Here is a 19643-nt window from a genome sequence, read left to right as displayed (position 1 = left end):
CTTTTTTTTAACGCTTATGTTTTAAAACTGTTTTCAGTAGGCTTGCTGTTACTTGTACCCCCAAAGCATCATAAAAAACACTTCTAGCATGTCTGGTGGGGGTGTTACAGGATGTTTATTCAGTTGTTAATAAAGAATTTTTTTTTTGTTAATAGAGAACAGAGGACATCTGAGTGGCTCAGTCAGTTTAGCATCCAACTCTTGATCTCAGTTCAGGGTCTAGATCTCAGGGTTGTGAGTTCAAGCCCTCTGTTGGGCTAAACACTGAGCGTGGAGCCTACTTAAAAAAAAAAAAACATAGAAGACTGGTAGGGCGGATTAGGTTCAAGATCTTCATGTATCTAGCATACTAAGTACTTTCTACTTTTTTTTTATTACTGATAAAATAAGTAGCAGTATTTTTGAATTATCAAAAAAGGATGATAATTATCAAAATCAAAAATCAAAACAGAATTATCAAAAAAGGATGAGGGTGGAGCCCTCATCCTCATGGCCAAAAATGGTTTGTCACACTGTAAGTAGGCAAAGAGAAGTAGAGAAGCTCTGGGAAAGGGCACACCAGGAAAGCCACTCTTCCACTCAGTGGAACAGGCAGAATGTGACTAAGGCCTACATGTCAGGGAAACTGGAGGTCTGTATTCCGAGGTGCCCAAGTGGAAATGCAGAAAAACAAGGGGAAAGCACATATTAAGGGATGAGGAATGGTCTGTTTGAGGAGTTCTGTCTTGCCAATTACATGAGTACTCAGGTTAAAATCAAGGAAGCCTCAGCATCTCAGTAGGATGGCCTAAAAATCAATCCTACTCCTGAAGCTTAATTCCACTCAGGCCCCTCCTGGTCCATTGCGGTGGCTGACAACTGATGTACTTATTCATTGGTAGCAGCGGAACCTACAAGATATAAGAAAGGGCGCCTAGGTGGCTCGGTGGATTGGGCATCTGCTTGGGCTCAGGTCTTGCTCTCCAGGTACTAGGATCGAATCCTGCATCTGGCTACTTGCTCAGCAGAGAGTCTGCTTCTCCCTCTCCTGCAGCCCCCTCCCCACCCCCTTACCCTTGCTCATGCCATCTGCCTCTCTCTCAAATAAATACAACCTTCCTTTTAAAGATTTTATTTATTTGTCAGAGAGAACGCGCGTGCACAGTCAGGGTGACTGGCAGGCAGAGAGAGAAGCAGGCTCCCCGCTGCACAGGGGCCCGAATGTGGGAGTCAATCCGAAGACGCCGGGATCATGACGTGAGTGAAGGTAGAGGCTTAACCCACTGAGCCACCCAGGTGTGCCAATAAGTAGAACCAGAAAGAAAAAGAAAAAGAAAAGAAAAGATGATAGCTGTGGTGGGGACGTTAGCGTTCAGGGAACACATTTTGAAACCACGCATTGCTCTAAAAGGAAGCAAAACCACACTGCCAGACATAGTCATTCTTGGGGATTCCCAAGGCTGCAGAGCTTATTTCCCCTGCTGGGACCACGCGCACTCACACTCACTCACACTCACTCACGCGCACTCACACGCACAGACACCCCCATGCCCAACCTTTGGTAAAGAAGCTGGACGAGTCGGGGCTTGGTGTCTTTTAGAGCCACTCACTGCAGAGCAACAGTCTGGAGCACTCCGCTGGGCAAGTGAGAAGCCATGTTTAATGCCCCTTCTCCCCGCAGCTTGCAGGGCTGTAGGGGCCCGCGCGAGTGCTGGTTGCCATGGCGCTGCCTGAACTGCGGCTGCGCCGCCTGGTCACGTGCTGCTCGCACCGGCGGGGCCGCCTCTCTGTTCCTACTGTTTGTCGATTGTGGCTGAGCTGGGCACCCCGCACAGAGGTCTGTCGGCAGGAAAGCAAAGCCACGTGTTGCCGCGTCCTCTGCGCAGCTAATAAGGAAGCTAGCAGGGACGGGGAACACTTGCACGAGAGAGCCTGGGGCAAATCCTTTCATTCCGCTGTGCCTTGGATTGCTCCGCTGCGCAGTGAAAGAGAGGGGCTGGAATGTCTCCAGGGTCTCCTGATCTCCTGATGTAACCGGCTCCGATTCCTGCGTGCTGTTTTGAAACCGCGGGGATGCGGAGAGTTCTGCCCAGGACGAACCTCAAAGTGGGAGTGAGGCAATTCCTGTAAGCTGTGCACCGTCCTCCCAGCACCGTTTCTGAAATTCCGCTCCAGCACCTCTGGGTGGCTACAGATTTGTTTTGAGTCGATTTGCTGGCAAGATGCCACTTGCCTAAAAGTCCCTTCTGATGTGCTAAGGGGACTGTGTACAGTTTGAGCTGAGTCTTTATTTGCCTTGAAATGATTTCTTCTTGGAATAGTCCTTGGTTTGATGCTCAGGACTTTGGTCCCAGAGACTGTTACCCGCCCCCCCGCCCCGAATAAATTCTAAAACCAGAGAACGACGATACCTGTGGGAGCCTGACCTCTGGACCTGTTGCAGAGTAGCATCTCATGGGATCGAGAGAGCAGTGCAGAAGCCGCTCTGATATTTGACCAGTGCTGAGGATTTCACCAGCCAGAATACAAATGAGGTCCTCTTTATATTAAAGATTTACTTTGTCCTGACCCCTCGGCCTCACTTGCTGATTGCAGGGATGAGGGATCTCACCCTCCAAGTCTCCTTTCTACCCCACCTCAGTTATTTCCGGGAATCCTCAGGGGACGTCTGGGGATTATTTTATGGATACCCACAATATAAAAATATGGCCCAGGAAGCAAGGGTTACAACAGGAGTAAGGCAGGGCTACACCCGAGAAATCTAGGGCTTGGATAACCTCACTGTTTCAATAATGAGGATGAATTCCTCTTTGGCCTGACCAGGGGTGAGCGGAAGCTCAAGGCAGACTTCCTAGAGAAGGTGACACATGGGCTGACTCATTAAGAAGATGCCAAGTCAAATGATGCTGGCTTCTGGGAAAAGATGTGCTAATTCAGGTAGCTGCTCCCTAACTCATTGAACACACACACACACACCCTTTCAATTGGAAATTTTCAATTTGTCCATTCATTCTGGTTTTATTTTTTTGATTGTCCAATACTTAGAATTTTGGCAAAAAGATGATTCCATATCCTTCCAATGTCATGCTGGAGCATTGCCCAGCAGACCTGCCTCACATTATTCCTCTAAAGAATGTACTTTTGGGCTGCCTGGATGGCTTAGTCATTAAGTGGCTGCCTTCAGCTCAGGTCATGATCCCAGGGTCTTGGGATTGAGCCCTGCATCCGGCTCCCTGCTCGGCAGGAGTCCTGCTACTCCCTCTCCCATTCCCTCTTCTTTTGTTCCCTCTCTTGCCATGTTTCTCTCTGTCAAATAAATAAAATCTTTAAAAAAAAAATGTACCTTTGTTTGACTTATTATCATTGTAGGGTTTTGTCCATTAGAGATGCAAATGATTCGGAAGAGAAGATCACCCCGAAGATTACAGGTTCTTGCCTTTTAGGACATTAACCAGATTTACCTCTAACCGAACTAAATTATCTCATCATGCCTCCTGACTCTGTTCCTAGAATTCTCCGTAGACCAGCTGTATTGCCCTGCTGGCTCCTTCATTAAATGAGTTAAGTAAATTCTTGACACATGCTCACTATATGTTTGATGAGTGTCATGTTTTCACCTCTTAGAAAATTACCCTTTGCCATTCCCTTAATGGATATTTGTTAAACACAGGCAAAGCACTGTGTTCAGGACAGGTGATAGAACAAAGAACAAGACAGACAAGTTCTCTGCCCTCGTGGATCAAACATTCTGGTGGGAAGAAAATGTGTAAATGTATCAATACATTACCAATTGTGATGATGTGTAATGAAGAAAAAGACTGAAGATGCTGTGACAGAGTGATGGTAGATCTGGTCAAGACAGGCCTCTCTTTCCTTGAAGGACATGAAGCTGAGATTTGATGGAGGGAAGCCAGCCCTGCAAAGAAACAAAGCAAAGAGCTGAGAGGTAGAAGAAATGTCAAGCTCAAGCACCCTGCAGGGGAAGCTGGTGTCCCCAGAACTAGAAGGTCCAGGCTATAGTGAAATGGATCAAAGGGGAAATGGCACAGGATAAGATCAAAGAAGTAGTGTGGAATTTAGAATTTAATGTCAGGACTTGCATTTCCTAAGAATCAAGGAAGGAAGAAGGGGAGTGTTCACCAGTCAAAAGCTGGGTGACCCCACCTTAGTAATTTAAATATATCAAATGATCTATAGGAGTTCTTTTAGCTTTCTTTTTTTTTTTTTTTAAGATTTTATTTATTTATTTGACAGAGAGAAATCACAAGTAGATGGAGAGGCAGGCAGAGAGAGAGGGAAGCAGGCTCCCTGCTGAGCAGAGAGCCCGATGCGGGACTCGATCCCAGGACCCTGAGATCATGACCTGAGCTGAAGGCAGCGGCTTAACCCACTGAGCCACCCAGGCGCCCTCTTTTAGCTTTCTTAATGTTAATATCTGTCATACCATGGCACATTTCTCAAAAATAAGAAATTAGCCTGTGCAGTACTATTACTACAGTTTATTTTTATTTCTCCAGTTTTAGCACTAAATGATTCCTTCTGTTGCAGGACCTAATCCAGGATCCCATATCCATCACTTGTCATGTCTCCTTCATCTCCTCTGGGCTATGACAATTTTTCTGCCTTTTCTTGTTTCTCTTGACCTTGACACTCTTGAAGAGTTCCACATTATTTTGTAGAATGTTTCTGAGTTTGGGTTTGTCTGATGTTTCCTCAGAATCAGACTGAAGTTACAGATTTGGGGAAAGAAAACAACAGAGATGATGTGATAGGTTTTCTTTTAACGTAGATACACTCAAAAACAAGGATGAGAATTGTCTTGTGACATTTTGGGGAGGAGAGATTTTTACAACATTCAGGGAAAGAAGAGGAAGGTTCGTGAAACTGAGGTCAGGGAGAAGGATGTTATGTTACTCCACAGAGGAGGGGAACTGTGATTATAAGTTAGCAAATTCAAAAGGCTGGCTTCAGTGAAAGATGATGAAAGCATTAGCTATCAGATAGAACACCCTGGTGGAAACTTAGAGAGCTGGGGCTTTCTCAAGATTTCGACTTTTCCTCTAATTGGCAGTTGAGGTAGCATGAAACTTCCTTATAGGGTTGGTTTTCTTTATCAAGGGCAAGGATATGGTCATACACAACATGTTTGAATTTTATTCTAAGACCAAACAGAAGTTGAGGAAAGATTTTAGGCTGGAGACCATTATGCCAAGCTGAGAAAACAGCATGGGGAAAGGAATGACTTGGCATACTGGAGTAAATGGATTGCCTGGAAGGTAAGGTAAACAGAGAGCAACTGTGAGAAATAAGGTTGAAAAGGAAACAGTAGGGATGCCTGGGTGGTTCAGTTGGTTAAGCCTCTGCCTTCAGCTCAGGCTCTAATCCCAGGGTCCTGGGATCCTTCCCCTCATCAGACTCCCTGCTCAGCGGGGAGCCTTCTTCTCCCTCTGCTCCCTGCTCATGCTCTCTCTCACTATCTCTGTTACTATCTCTGTCTCTGTCTCTCTCTCTCAAATAAATAAATAAAATCTTTAAAAAAAAACAAAAAGAATCAGTAGTGAGAGCAGAAGGAGACTTTTATCCCATGTTAAGGCATTTTGGATCTGATTAATGATCCAGAAGTCAAGAGTTGACTTCATTCTGGACCTTGGTCCAAAACCCAACTCTATCCCATTATTTTGAAGGGTCAAGTCACTGATTTTAAGGAATTACTGGGCAAATGAGCAGGTAGGATTCTGCAAGTTCATCCTTTGCTCAAATGCCATGTCTTATCACGGGGTCGAGTGTTAGCGGATGTGCTATGAAGAATATCACATTATGACTATTAGATTAGTCATCACCAATATTTAATTTGATTGTTCTGTTCAAATAAGTGTTTGTGTGGCTCTGACATCTTCCCTCGCTCCCCATGTTAGAGGTGTAGTTACCATGTTCTCTTTTCCTTTATTTTTAAAAATATTTTATTTTTAAGGAATCTTTCGCCCAATATGGGGCTCAAACCCACAATCCCAAGATCAAGAGTCACCTGCTGCAGCAGCTGGGTGGCTCAGCTGGTCAAGTGTCTGCCTGCAGGGTCCTGGAATCAAGTCCTGCATCGGGCTCCTTGCTCAAGGGGAACCTGCTTCTCCCTCTTTTCCCAGCTCAGGACTCTCACTCTCTCTCTCCAATAAATAAATAAAATCTTTAAAAAAAAAAAAAAGTCTCATGCGCTCCTGATTGAGCTAGCTAGGTGTCCCCTCTTTCCTTTAGCTCTTTCTACAGTCTCCTTTGCAATTGCTTCGGTACCTTCTGCAAACCATTAAATGTTGGCTCCTTAAGCCTTTTCTTGCTCCATGCTCTTTTTCTCTGTAGGATTTTATCTAGCCTTGTTTCCCCTGCATTCCGTGTCCTGAAGACTCCAAAATCCATACCATCTGTCACCTGAGATCCAGACTTTATTTCCAGCTATTTCCTGGGCTCTGAACTTCCTGGGAAACATGTACCGCAAACTCAACCCAAAACAAAACTTTTTGTCTTCCTCTCCCCCATCCAATGCTGCTCCTCCTTTTGTGGATTTCAGGCATCAGGACCATCATCAACCTAATCCCCAAACTAGAAAACTTAGAGCCATCTTTAACTTTTCCTTCTTTATCACTTCTCACATCTAATCTGCTACTAAATCATGTCCATTTTAATTTTTTTTAAGATTTTATTTATTTCTTGGGGTGCCTGGGTGGCTCAGTGTATTAAATCCTCTGCCTTCAGCTCAGGTCATGATTCCAGGTTCCTGGGATCAAGCCCTGCATCAGACTCTCTGCTCTGCAGGGAGCCTGCTTCCTCCTCCCTCTCTGCCTGCCTCTCTGCTTGCTTATGATCTCTGTCTGTCAAATAAGTAAATAAAATCTTTTTTAAAAAAAGATTCTATTTCTTTAACCCAGAGAGAGTGCATGTGCCGGTCCGGGGAGGAGCAGAGGGAGAGGGAGAATCTCAAGCGACTTCATCCGGAGCACAGAGCCCAGTACAGGGCTCGATCCCATAACCCTGAGATCATGACCTGAGTGGAAACCATGAGTTAGACACTTAGTTGGCTATGCCACCCAGGTGCCCCAAATCATGTCCATTTATTTTAAATATTTATTTATTTGACAGAGAGAGAAAGAGAGCACAAGCAGGGGGAGCAGCAGAGGGACAGACAGAAGCAGACTCCTGCTGAGCAGGGAGCCCAATGCGGGACTCAGTTCCAGGGTCTCAGGATCATGACCTGAGCTGAAGGCAGACACTTAACCAACTGAGCCCCAACACGTCCATTTTTAAAGCAATTTTCTCTATTTGCCATCTTCATCTTCCTCATCTCTCACCTGAACTATCATTAGTCCTCATAGCACTTATCACTCCCTGAAGTCATTTCTTAGGGTAAACTCTATGTTGAACAACAGGAACCACATGGTCTGTGGGGCTAATTCTTGCTAATTGTTTGTCCAGAATGAAACCTGGGCAAACTGCATAGTATATCATTTACTCTGAGAAAAGAAAAATACTTTCTGATTGCTTTCAGTCACAAGAAAAATCTAATTTTAGAAATTAATCTCTTGTTGGATGTAATAATTAGAACCCCCCAGCTTAGTATAAAGTTGAAGCATCTTTCTTCCCTCCACTTAAAGAAAGGTGTCCTGAAACTTCCTTTTCTTTTCCTTCTGCCAGCCCTTCCCCCAACCCACTCCTACTTTCTGTGACTTCTGACTACTCCAACCCAGCAGTTTGTCTGAACATATTAAATCATCAAAATGAGCCTTCTCTCTGGGTTACCTCCAGTGGGCTGCTCAGGAAGTGCTCCACCATTCTTCACTCTCCTACTTCCTCCCCCTCCCATACCCCACACCCCAGGAGATGGGGGTGTGGTCTCTCCCTATGGTTCAACACTCAGCTCTGGTGGACTTTTCTGGTTGGGTCCTAGCATACCCTCAGACAGTCCTCTCGGATAGACAGGATGGTTCCCTAATCTTGTGAGTATACTGCAACCACTAAATTATACACTTTAAAAAGGTGAATTTTATATGTACATTATATTTCAATAAAGCTGTTACTTAAGGATCAAAAGGAAGTAGCTACCCTCCAGCAGGCAGTGGGTCTAAGGTGCCTAGGTCCTGGGTCCAAAGGTAAATCCTGATATAGTTTTCTAAATTGCTTTAATAGGCATTATTTTACATCAATTCAAAAGCTATTTTCATTGTTGAAGAAGGGAAAAGCCAAACCCTCCTGTCTACACTAGCATCTAACTGCACCCTTTTCCCAAAATTCAGCCCAAACTAAAGTCATATCCCATCATCCTTGTTGAAGCACCCTCAAATTCATTCTCACATACATCATAGGGACTTTTCTAAGTAAATCAACGATGGGTTACAGATGTGTGGAGCTACTGGTCCCCTTGTCCTTGTGCTGGTTGGGCAGGGCTGGGTGAATGGAGCCCCAGGTCTGGTCATCCCCAGCTGGAAGAAAATTCCTCTGTTTAATCTAGAGTGCTGTACAAATGATTATTTTCTAGAGTTTCCTGGCTCACTTCCTGGCTCATGTCACTCCCTGCTCCTTTTCACCCCAGCCATTGTAAAGTGACAAGGAGGGCCTGAAACTAAGAAACTAGTCCCCTTCCAAGGGGACTGGCTCCTTAAGAGGAGGTGGTACCCCCTCCACCCTGAGGCATGGAAGGTTCAAGGGGTTGGGTCTTGGTTCGGAAGCCTTTGAGAGTTGGGATAGTCCTCTTCGGGGGCTGTGGGAGGCTGGTTGACTTAACTGACGTCCTTGATTTTTGCTTTCTAATTTTATCTAATCATGTTCTCCAACTTTTTGTGTCATGGCACAGTCCCGCCGACACGGTCTCTAGGTCACCATGGCAGAGCAGTTACTCTAACCCAGAAACACCAAGTGTCCTGTCTTTGCACTCTTGTCTGTGCCACTTCCTTGGGATGATGTGTTCTCACGATCAGGTAAGCCCTACAAACACGGGGCTACATCCCACAAACTGGACTCTAGGACTACACTTCTCCTCTGCCCGGCATCAGCAGTCAGTGGTCTGGCCCAGCGGTCACCTCTGACACAAATTGTTCCTATCACAGGTAGACTGAACACTTCCCTTATTCTCTGTTCCCACACAGTTTTTTTTTTTTTTTTTTTTGTATGTGAAATAAACCCTTGGTATTGACAAATTTCACCTTTCTCCTGTAGCCAGTTCAAAAGTGACTCTGTGAAATAGTGAGTCTATAAAGTGTCATCATTTGTCATTTTGCCAAAGCACAAATGGGAACCATTCTCCATGAAGCGCTGGCAAACAAGAGTGAATCACCTCCTCTTGGAAGCTTTCCCTGATACTCCATCCCACTTAGGTTCAGATGGGTGGCCCTCGGAATCGGTTGGGGTATGTCTAGCTCTAAATGAGAATGGGACTGACATTTAATTATTTCACACAGCAGAGTGTGAAGGTGGGAGGTGCCAGAATTTGCTCAGCTCCTCACCCATGTCAGGGCTCTGGGTCAGGATTTTTGCCAGTCTCCCGGCCATGTCCACACAAACAGAACATGTCAACAGCATCTCCTTACATAACTCCCTTCAAAGTTAGACAAAAGGACAAGCCTTCTTTCAACTTACTTTTTCCCGGGGAAGCAAACATTCTTCCTGGAATTTCTCTGTAGGCTTTCCCTCTTGCTTTGTTAGGAGTTAGTTGGACAGCTAGGTAGTCAGGGTCAGGGACCCCCACAAGAAAATATGGAGTCAGGATGGCTAAGTCCAAACAGCACTGACATCCCGTTGTGCAGCTGAGACAGGATGGCACTAGCATTCTGCTTTGCAGCCTTTGCAGGAAAGACTTCTGCTAACGTCCTAAAATAAGACAATTAACCACAAAGCATCTGTCACTATCAGGGGCAAGGGGCAGTTCAGACATAAGCCCCCAGATGTCAGTGAAAAGTCCCTCAGCACATAGACATTAACCTAATAGGTGGACAGATACGTACCAAAGCCTGATTGGCAGGACTCAGTACACCCTGACTGCTGAAGATAGTTCCGCAAAAGAGCTCAGAAAAACCCCTGGAAACTCCTGCGGCGACCCTCTCAGGTCCCCTCCCTCTCCGGGAGCTTTGTACTGTCACTCAGTAAACTCTGCTTTGCTGCCCACCACTCTTCATCTGGTCTACCTCTTCATCCTTCAAAGCAGCTAGCTCAAGAACTTCGGGCACTAAAGACAGAGAATTCCTGCCACTTCATTGGCCAGAACTTGGTCACGTGCCCCCCACACCCCTACCCCAAAGGCCATAACCGTTGAAGCAGGTGACCATGCTTGATTTAGATTACTGGGACTCAGACCAGCAGCAGCAATATCACTGGAATCTGTTGGAAATATAAATTCTTGGGCCTCACCTTGACCTAGTGACTCAGTAACCCAGGGTGAGACTTGGGATTCTGGGTTTTAAAAGCCCCCCCACCCCAGGGTGATTCTGATGCAGACCAAAATGCGAGAATCACTGCCTTGGGTCTCTCATGGTTCATGCAGAGCACAGGGAGGGGCCCACCTACATGAGCATCTTGCCTCCTCGAATAAAATCAGGATTCTATGATTTAAGGAAGAAGCAATGGGCACTGTTGGAAGGGCATCGCCTTTCTATTATTTCTATTCTTTGCATCTGAAATAGCACTAATTACATTAATGCATCCATTTTCTGTCCTGATTCCTTGACCTACCTGCATGCTCTTTGAGAGCAGGACTCTTTTATTAGTGTTTCTATCCCTAGCACGATAGAAGGCACTCAATCAATATTTGCTGGACATGGGGCACCTGGGTGGCTCAGTGGGTTAAAGCCTCTGCCTTTGGCTCAGTCATGATCCCGGGGTCCTGGAATTGAGCCCCGCATTGGGCTCTCTGCTTTGCAAGCAGCCTTTTCCCCCCTGTCTCTCTGCCAGCCTCTCTGCCTACTTGTGATCTCTGTCTGTCAAATAAATAAATACAATCTTTAAAAAAATATATTTGCTGGACAACCAAATATTAAAGCAGCCTTTCCCTTCCAATTGCCCCTACCCTTCCCAGCTGCTGGCTTCCACTCAAGGAACATTTCACATCAGCTTCTGTCAGCGAGTGTGAGCCAAGAGCTGTCCCTTCCAGAAAGTCTGAGAACAACTTTTTTTCCACATGGGTGCAAGTGGAACTTGGGCTTTCTGAACTCATGTCAGACCTCTAGTATGTGCTTTCATTTTTGTCAATGGGTGTCCTTGGCGTATAATAGCTCAGAACTGAGCATGTTGATGGTTTGGCTGAGTTCCGGCTGCGACTCCTGGCCGGCAATCTTTCTCGAGGCAGCTGTGCGCTCTGAGTTAAATATGACCTGGAAAGCAGCCTACCAGCTTCTTCCACCATGAGAGCAGCATTAGAGGCAAAGGCAGGGCAGCCCTCATTTTGTTCTGCCCAATATGGCAACCATGATGGACTACTGAGCTTTCTGGAGCCACGTGGAGTAGGTAGGGCCCTGTCCTTTGCAAGTGGCAGACACTCAGATGCAAAATGTGCCGATCAAGGGGAGGAGGGAAGACTTCCAGGCACGGTTAGGAAAAGTCCTGGGGCAGGATCAGCTTCAGCTGCAGCTGGATGCAGACACTCAGACAAGGTTCTCAGGAACCTTCTCTCAATGACTGCATGTCTCATGTGGGCCTTAATTCTCCAGCAAGCCCTCACAAAGAAAGCCAGGAGCCACACCAGACTTAGAGTCCATCCGTTCAGCCCCCACGGCAGAAGGCAAGCCCCACTTTCACAAAGTGACAGCAAAGTCCTGGGGCTGACTATCACCATCCCAACTTAAGTCACATGGACACGCCAGTACATTCGCTGTAGCAGACGGCTTCGGTGGGTGTAAGCGCCAGCTTGGAATAGGAGCAGGTCAGGTGGGGTTCAGTGTCACCGATTATGGAAACTGAGAGCGAAGAAAGATGTTCTCCACACAAAATCGTAGGGCTGTGGCCCCACAAGTGAGGAATGGCTATAGAAGGGCTAAATCCATGGGACATCTGGGTGGCTCAGTCGGTTAAGCATCCGACTCTTGATTTCAGCTCAGATTGTGATCTCAGGGTCCTGGGATGGAGCCCTGCACAGGGCTCTGCTCTGAGCACGGAGCCTGCTTGAGATTCTCTCTCTCCCTCTGCCCCCAGCTCATTCATGTGCTTGCTCTCTCTCTCTCTCACTCTCTCTCTCTAGATAAATAAGTAAAATCTTGGTGGGGGCAAGGGGGGCGGGGGGGAGAGAAGAGGCAGAATCCACACATGCCCAGTCTACCACCGTTCCTTATTTTGAATCTCCGAGTAACACTTCATAAAAAAGGCACCCACAGAATGCAGAGGTGGGTATCCTTTTCCAAAACGAGGAATAAAGTGAAATGCCTCCCAAAGGCAAAGAGCGCAGACTCCCTCTCTCCCACAGGCTTGAAATAGCTGCCTGCCCCACGGAGCAGGGCGGAGGAACAGCACCGACAGCCTCCCTCTCTGTAATGCAATCCTCCAGAGCATCTGTCCTGAACAGTCAGTTCGGCGAACCCCTCCGCCAACAGTTTCTTGGCCTGCTTTCCCGTCTTTGTAATCACCAGCTAACATCTGCAATATTTTATATGTGGCAGGAAAGGGGTGGTTTTCCCCCTCCGGTACCCTTCCTCCTCCTGGGTTGAGCACAAAATAGATTAGGATAACAGAAGACAGCCATGCTCCTTGACATAATAATCTAAAGATTCATTAAACTGCAGAGTGTCAAAGGTTTGGCTACCTTCCTCTGCTACTTCCCAAGGGAAGTCCCTCCCACAGGCCTCTCTTGCCCTCTTGCCCAGCATCCTCTTGGCCCAAAGCCCTGGATCTATCCAGAAAGAACCAGATGAGGCTGAATTCACTGAATTCAGACTGAGAAAGGGGGCAAAAGCTCTTCCTTAAGAGAAGGAAGAGCTGTGGTGGGGAGGCAGAGGAGACCAGAAATCCAAGGAGGTAGGGGCGCCTGGGTGGCACAGATGGTTGAACATCCAACTCTTGGTTTTGGCTCAGGTCATGATCTTATGGGTTCTGGGATCGAGTCCTGTGTCTGGCTCTGCGTTCAGCGCAGCGTCTACTTGAAGAGCCTCTCCCTCCGCCCCTTCCCGCACCCGTGTGTGTGTGTGTGTGTGTGTGTGTTTGCGGGTGTGGCATGCATGTTTTCCCTTTCTCTCAAATAAATAAATGTTTAAAAAAGAAAGAAAGAAATCCAAGGGTGGGGGCAGAAAATGAGGGCAAGAGTTCTCATTGCTATCTTTTAGGGGCCCATATGTTTCCCATCCGCAAGCAGAAGATACAGCTAGAGAGGAAATCAAGGCCCTGGCCCTTCCCCCACCTCACTTTGACCAGAAATAAGATAATCAAAAAATGGATAGCAAGGGAAGAAGAAACAATCTGGCTCAAAGAGTGCTAAGCTGAGATTTTCCACACCATTAAGGAAAACCAGGAGGGGAGTTGATGAAACAGGACAGAGGCCACCCCAGGTCCCCAGCAGCCACCCCCTCCACCCCGGGAACCCTCTCATGGACATCCTTCCAGACCTGGTGTCTGGACTTCATCAGCCTATCAGTTTATGACGGGGATCAGACAGCCACTTCTTTTCCAACTCAGGAGTAAACCAACGGGATCACATGTTTATTTATGTCAAAACCACTTAACTGGTACAATGCAAAGTGTAAGGCATTATGTAAAGGGATATTTTGCTGATTTAAAATATCTATTGCATTCATTTTTCAAATAAATATATTTTTTCTCCTCTATTGAACTTAAAGCCTTCCTCCATATATGTAGGAGATTACCAGTCCTTTTCAGGGAAGTCATTCTGTCTACCTAACAGCTAAGTGGAAGACCGTGTCTCTTTTCCCAAGACCTTCTTTTCCTCCCTACACACCCCAAAGATTCATTTTGTGTTGCCCCTCTCCTCACTGCTGCTACCTTCTCTGTGTTTTCTGTCTGTATTGATAAGAGTTGTGAGTGGCTGACAAGAAACCTCTCTAGCTGCTTTAGGCAGAAAGGGATTAATTAAAGGTATCAGGACTGATGCATTTCCGAGAGGACCACGGAGGGAACCAGCCTCAGATTAGGGAAGCATCCTAGCAAAGTGACAATAACCCCACTATCGCCACTGCAGGCCGCTCAGCATCACAGTCTGGACTCTCCTGAGAATCCCAGGCTGTGTGCTTTTCATTCAGCAGGCATCTTAGATTATTACAATTCCAGCAGATGGTGTCTTATTCTAAGACATCAGTGTCCTGATGACAATTTTTTAAAAGATTTTATCTATTTATTAGAGAGAGAGCACACATGCAAGAGAGAGAGAACACGAAGCGGGAGACAGAGGAAGAGGAATAAGCAGGCTTCCCATTGAGCAGGGAGCCCAACAGGGGGCTCAATCCCAGGACCCCAGGATCACAACCCGAGCAGAAGGCAAATGCTTAACTGACTGAGCCACCCAGGTGTCCCCTAATGACAACTTTTTTTTTACACTTGGAATTAAAGTGCTTTAGGCTACACGAGGTGTCTTTTTCTAGTTAATACAAAGATGCTGTATAACTTAGCCATAACCGTTCCCATGACAGCAGATATAAACAACAGAAACCCCACCACCGTTGTTCCAGAAGAATCAAAACCTCAAAAACTAGGATGTTTCCCAGAAAACACAGTCTCCTAAACCTCGGCCAGGGCCTCAGTTCAACCTTGAAGTCTCAGGGGATGAGTACCATGGGGAGCCGTAGCTGCACAGGACTATGGTAACTAAAGGTTTCCCCAGCGTCTGCGAACAGAAATGTGTGAATGATATTCTGAAAAACAATCCACAGAGGCAACCTCCAACATTTCCAGCAGAGGATGTCACATCTCCCCGGCCTCCCCTTCTTCACGTGGCTGAGAAATACCACTTAGCCTCTCATATTCTCAAGGTTCTGCTGGGGCGGGGGGTGGGGGACGTTCTGCTGATCCCTATGGTGAAAATCTGAGGAACGATGCAAAAAAAGAGAGATCTTGGAATCAACAAATACCCCCTTTTCATGGTTCAATATGTTTTGCAATATTCTAGTTGAATGTTGTGTGATTTGAGGCTCCGGAAAATCTCAAAAAGATCTCTCTGCATTATTTCTTCTGTCTACACTGAATTGCAGATGGAGGTTCTGGTCCACCCAGGTAACCGGAGAACACGCATTAATAATCCATCGCTGACCACACCGGACACCTCAGCCGACGGACTATCGGAAAAGAAAGACAGAGGGATGGCAGCAGAGGGATCTCGGAGGCAGGCACGAGAACGGAGGAAGCCACTGCCTTGAATACACGGGGAAGGTCTAACTCCCAGGAAGAAAACTGAACCCCTTCTGAGGGTCTGTGACAAGTGACCAAGCTGTCCCTAAACAGCAATGACTCTGCAGCTGCTAAGTCGACTGATTTCTTTTTTTAAGATTTTATTTATTTATTTAACAGAGAGAGAGAGAGAGAGAGAGAGCACGAGCACACAAGCAGGGGGGAGTGGCAGGCAAAGGGAGAGGGAGAAGCAGGCTCCCTGCTGATCCCAGAACCCCAGGATCATGGCCTGAGTGGAAGGCAGACGCCTAACCAATAGAGCCACTCAGCTGCCCCCACGTCTACTGAATCTCCATACGGTCATGGACAGTAAGGAAACAACCAGCCCAAGCAGATGTAGTCTATTACTCACAGCACGGCCGGCAGCAAGAGCCCCAAATTTGCAGCAGATCACCTGTCCCCAAGCCCCGGGAGGGTGACGTGGAGCCTTCTGGGATGAACAGCACCCACACAGAGTCCATATCGCAGCTAAGAAACCTCCAATCTTATAAAGGAACTGATGGCAAACCACCCCCCACCCAACCCTCATGCCGCAGAGGAAGACGGTATCTTCATTATATTGGTCAGGAAACAAAACTGACTTCTGACCCCGAGAGAGATCTTAGCGCTAGCTTCCAACGATGTTTGCTTTATGCAAATAAGAAACAAAAGCTGTCATAAAGGGTGTGGAAATGCCGTGGAGAATTGCCTCCCAACATTCTGTGGGTATGACAGAGGCAGATGGAGAAGTAAGGAAGAAAACGGGGCATCTGCTGAGGTCTGCAGAAAGGGTGACGACATGTACCCCCTGCTCCAGCCCGGGGGTGGCTGGGTGGGGAGCCTTAGGCTGGGGACCTTTGTGGCCCCTCGGATCTCAGGACTGGCGTAGAGGATTGCCCCTGATGAGTTTTAAGGCTCCTTTTTTGCAGGTTTATTGATGCCTCAGGATGTTAATTTTTGAGGGTTAGCCTTGTATATGGTTAGACAAATAGGGTCTGAGCAGAGGTGGACAGGAGTCACCAGTTGCCACAATGTTGGTGCTGGACACTCGAGAAGTTCTTGAGGCGCTGCTGCCCTAGCCCCTGAGCGCGGTAACGCCAGGTAATAACTCCGCTCCCACTCACTTCCGGAGGCCTCAAATAAAGCTCCTTATTGGTCTAAGTGGCCCACTGGGGTCAGGCTTTGGGGCAAGGGAAGTTCCCACATCTCTTTCTTCTTTCCTCTCCTCCCCCGGGGACTTTGACCTTTTAGAATCAAGCTGGACAAAGTTTGGAGCAACAAATTATGGTTTCAATACAGAATATAAACCTTACCAGCCTGAACAATGTGAAAACAAATGACAGATGTCAGGAATTGGGAAGGAGAACATGGAGAGAGGAATTTAGGGAAAGGCAAGCTTTTTTGACTTTTCATAAAGTCATGAAGATTCTGCCTAAAATCATCGGAACAGGAAAGAGACATGCATGTCTAGTATTTAATGTTAAAACAGCAACCACTAGAATAACTAAAAATGACAATATACTTCCACCAGTAGAGTAGTGTGGGCAGGCTAAATCCTTATCGTTCACAACAGGAAGTTAAGAGATAGTGTCTAAAGTTGATAAACCAAAAAACAGCAGTGTGAGCATAACAGACACAGAGAGGAAATAACCTGAAAACAGAACCAGAGAGGCTGCCTTTGGCTAGCAGAGTATTTTCCTGGTGCACAAGAGTAAGTGTACGACACTGTCGAATTTAATTTAAAAAAAAAAAAAAAAAAAGGTCATGTGCTTGTATAACTTTGTTTAATACATTCAATAATTTAAAGAAATAAAAATGGAATTAGGCCTGTCTCCCCTCTCCTCCTGTATGGTTGCATGACTAAAACGTTTCCTCAGCTTCTTCTTTTCCTGTTGGTAAGACTTCTTCCCAGGTCTACAAGCATTGATTGGAGGATGTTCGTTGTATCAAACACATTTAAGGCTGAATTGAATGCCTGTGACCCGAATGAGAAATTTCCATCTAATTTTTTTACTTATTCTGTATTCCATCCATTCCATTATTCTGTGACCATGTTAGTATGTGCTAGACCCTGGAGATCTAATGGCGGAAGCCCTCGTAAAGGGGAGTTCTTCAGCTTGGATCCCTAAGTGACAAGAGCATGTAGAGTCCCTTTGCTGACCTGGACAGGTCACATAAAGAAGAAACAAGCCTCCATTTTGGTAAGCCACTGAGATTTGGAGGCTGTTGTCATAACATAACCTAGTCAGTAGGTAGGTACAGGGAGGCAAGATAGAAATTGGGGTGACATAGAAACATCATGAAAGTTCTATGTCTTCCACTCTGGAGCTTGCAGACTAAGAGTTCATTCCTGGTACAAGTACTCACTATTTCTTATTTCTTCTGGCCAGAAATATCCTCGGGTTTGAAACCCTACAAGGACCAGAATCAGCCCTTGCCGTTTTCCCTGCTTAGAATGTCCCTGGAATCAATGTTCTATTCCTCTTCTCCCATCGTTCATTCAAATTTGCCCAGCTCTAAAATTACCCCTTCCTCTCAATTCAATAAAAATGTTTCTTTTTCAGGCGCCTGGGATCGAGGCCGCATTGGGCTCTCTGCTCAGCGGGGAGTCCGCTTCTCCCTCTCTCTGCCTGCCTCTCGGCCTACTTGTGATCTCTCTCTCTCTATTTCAAATAAATAAATAAAATCTTTAAAAAAATTTTTTTTCTTTTTCTTCTCAGTGTGAGAGAATGACTTCTTATTATAAGAAGTAATAAGAAAATTCCCTCCGGTGTGTGAATAGAAGCTTCATGTCCCCAAGAGGATTTGCACTTGAAAAGAGATTTAAAAACAAAGCACAGATCCCACACAAACGAAGCTATACAAGGTGAAACTCCAGAAAGTGTGATTAAGTGAGGAGATTTTCCGAAGTAGGGAAGATACTTGGGGGCAACAGGAACTTTCCACAGGTACTCTGCTGATGATACCAATATCAAAATATTGTTGGGTATTGATTGCTGGGGGCTTCTGAGTGGCAGGGAGAACAAGGAGTCCTCAGGGATGCTTTAGAGCGACTTCCTGTGGTGTCCACTAATTCCCCGTCTCCTTCCAGGTGGCTCCCAGTGACACACCAGTCTATCTCCTACAGCCTTGAAGCCTTTTCTGCCCACCCTCAGGCCCAGCTTCCTGCCACTTTGCTTTCCACGGGGCGACTTCCTGGAACATGTGACCCTTACCTCAGGGTAAGGTCCTTAAAACCTGACACAGAACTATCCCTGCTGCCACATCTCTCCTCTTAACTTCACGCCAGGAGGCTTACCTCATATCACAAAAGCAATGTACATTCATTCATAAGAAATCAAATGGGCAGCTTATTTGAAAGGCGGATTCCGAGATCTAGATTCTGATTCAGTCGTTTGGGACGCAGCCCAGAACGTTTTTATAAACCTCCTTCCCCCAGGTGGTTCAGATGCACTAGGCAGACTATACTTAGAAAACCCAGCGCCCCAGGGAGAGGGGCTGAGCTATTAGTTCAGCTTGCCCTCCAGAATCTCCAGCTAACTCTTTTCTAGTAAGTTCTGACTTCCTGTGTTGCTGATGGAGCGAGGCCATCTGCTCACAACCTTAAAACTAAACAAAAGAGACAAATAAAAGATGGAACATTGCCTTTTGGAATTCTGTGCTGTTTTCGCTTTTCTTTCTGTTTACAGGGGAATGGGTCTTTTTCTGTGATTTAGTCTTTGATGACAAAAATGAGGACAACAAGTCGTTTCCTCTCCCACTCAAATTTCTGCCTATTTGCCTAAACACAGAAGAAAGAAGAAGCAACCAGCTGGGGAGTTCTCTAGTGAACCCTGGGATAATCAAGAGTTAAATGAAATTCGTTAAGGCAGTGTCTTTTAAAACCTGAGTTAGAGCCAGTAACCAAGGGCAGAACCAATAGTCAAAGAGACATAATCCATTTGGACAACTGAAGGGTTAATTTCTATGGCCTCCAGCTAAAGGCTTCAGAGTCCTCCACACCTGGAGGTAATTATCCCCCTTGGCTCCTGCCCAGCCCCAAACCAGGTCTCTGACCGAAATGCGCTCGCCCCCTGGTGGTTAAAAGGTAAACTACAATTTACCTTAGAAGAAAATCCGTTGTCGTATTCTTGGTTTCACCACTCAACACTGGCATAGGGCTTTATCAGGGACAGATCTGCAGGTACAGAATCCTCTTCAAGGACACATCAGGACTGTTTTATAGGTAAGGACATCAGCTCTGGCGATAGCCACACGATTGATGGCACACACCTGAAATATTTGGGTACTTTGATACTTTACAAATGCAGATATTTATCAGCCCTGAAATG

The 19643-nt window shown here is 46.2% G+C and overlaps 1 long non-coding RNA gene across 1 annotated transcript; it reads left to right on the top strand.

The window, feature by feature from the left end:
* Positions 1-15910: 15910 nt before the first annotated feature.
* Positions 15911-18925, top strand: LOC131831316 (uncharacterized). Its single transcript, XR_009353594.1, has 3 exons — positions 15911-16061; positions 18033-18260; positions 18404-18925. It is a non-coding gene; the product is annotated as an uncharacterized LOC131831316 (long non-coding RNA).
* Positions 18926-19643: the final 718 nt, after the last annotated feature.

This window comes from Mustela lutreola, chromosome 5 (assembly GCF_030435805.1).
Source record: "Mustela lutreola isolate mMusLut2 chromosome 5, mMusLut2.pri, whole genome shotgun sequence".
Classification (NCBI taxonomy): Eukaryota; Metazoa; Chordata; class Mammalia; order Carnivora; family Mustelidae; genus Mustela; species Mustela lutreola.
Note: the sequence above shows the minus strand (reverse complement) of the source record. Positions and strands in the feature narration are given on the sequence as shown.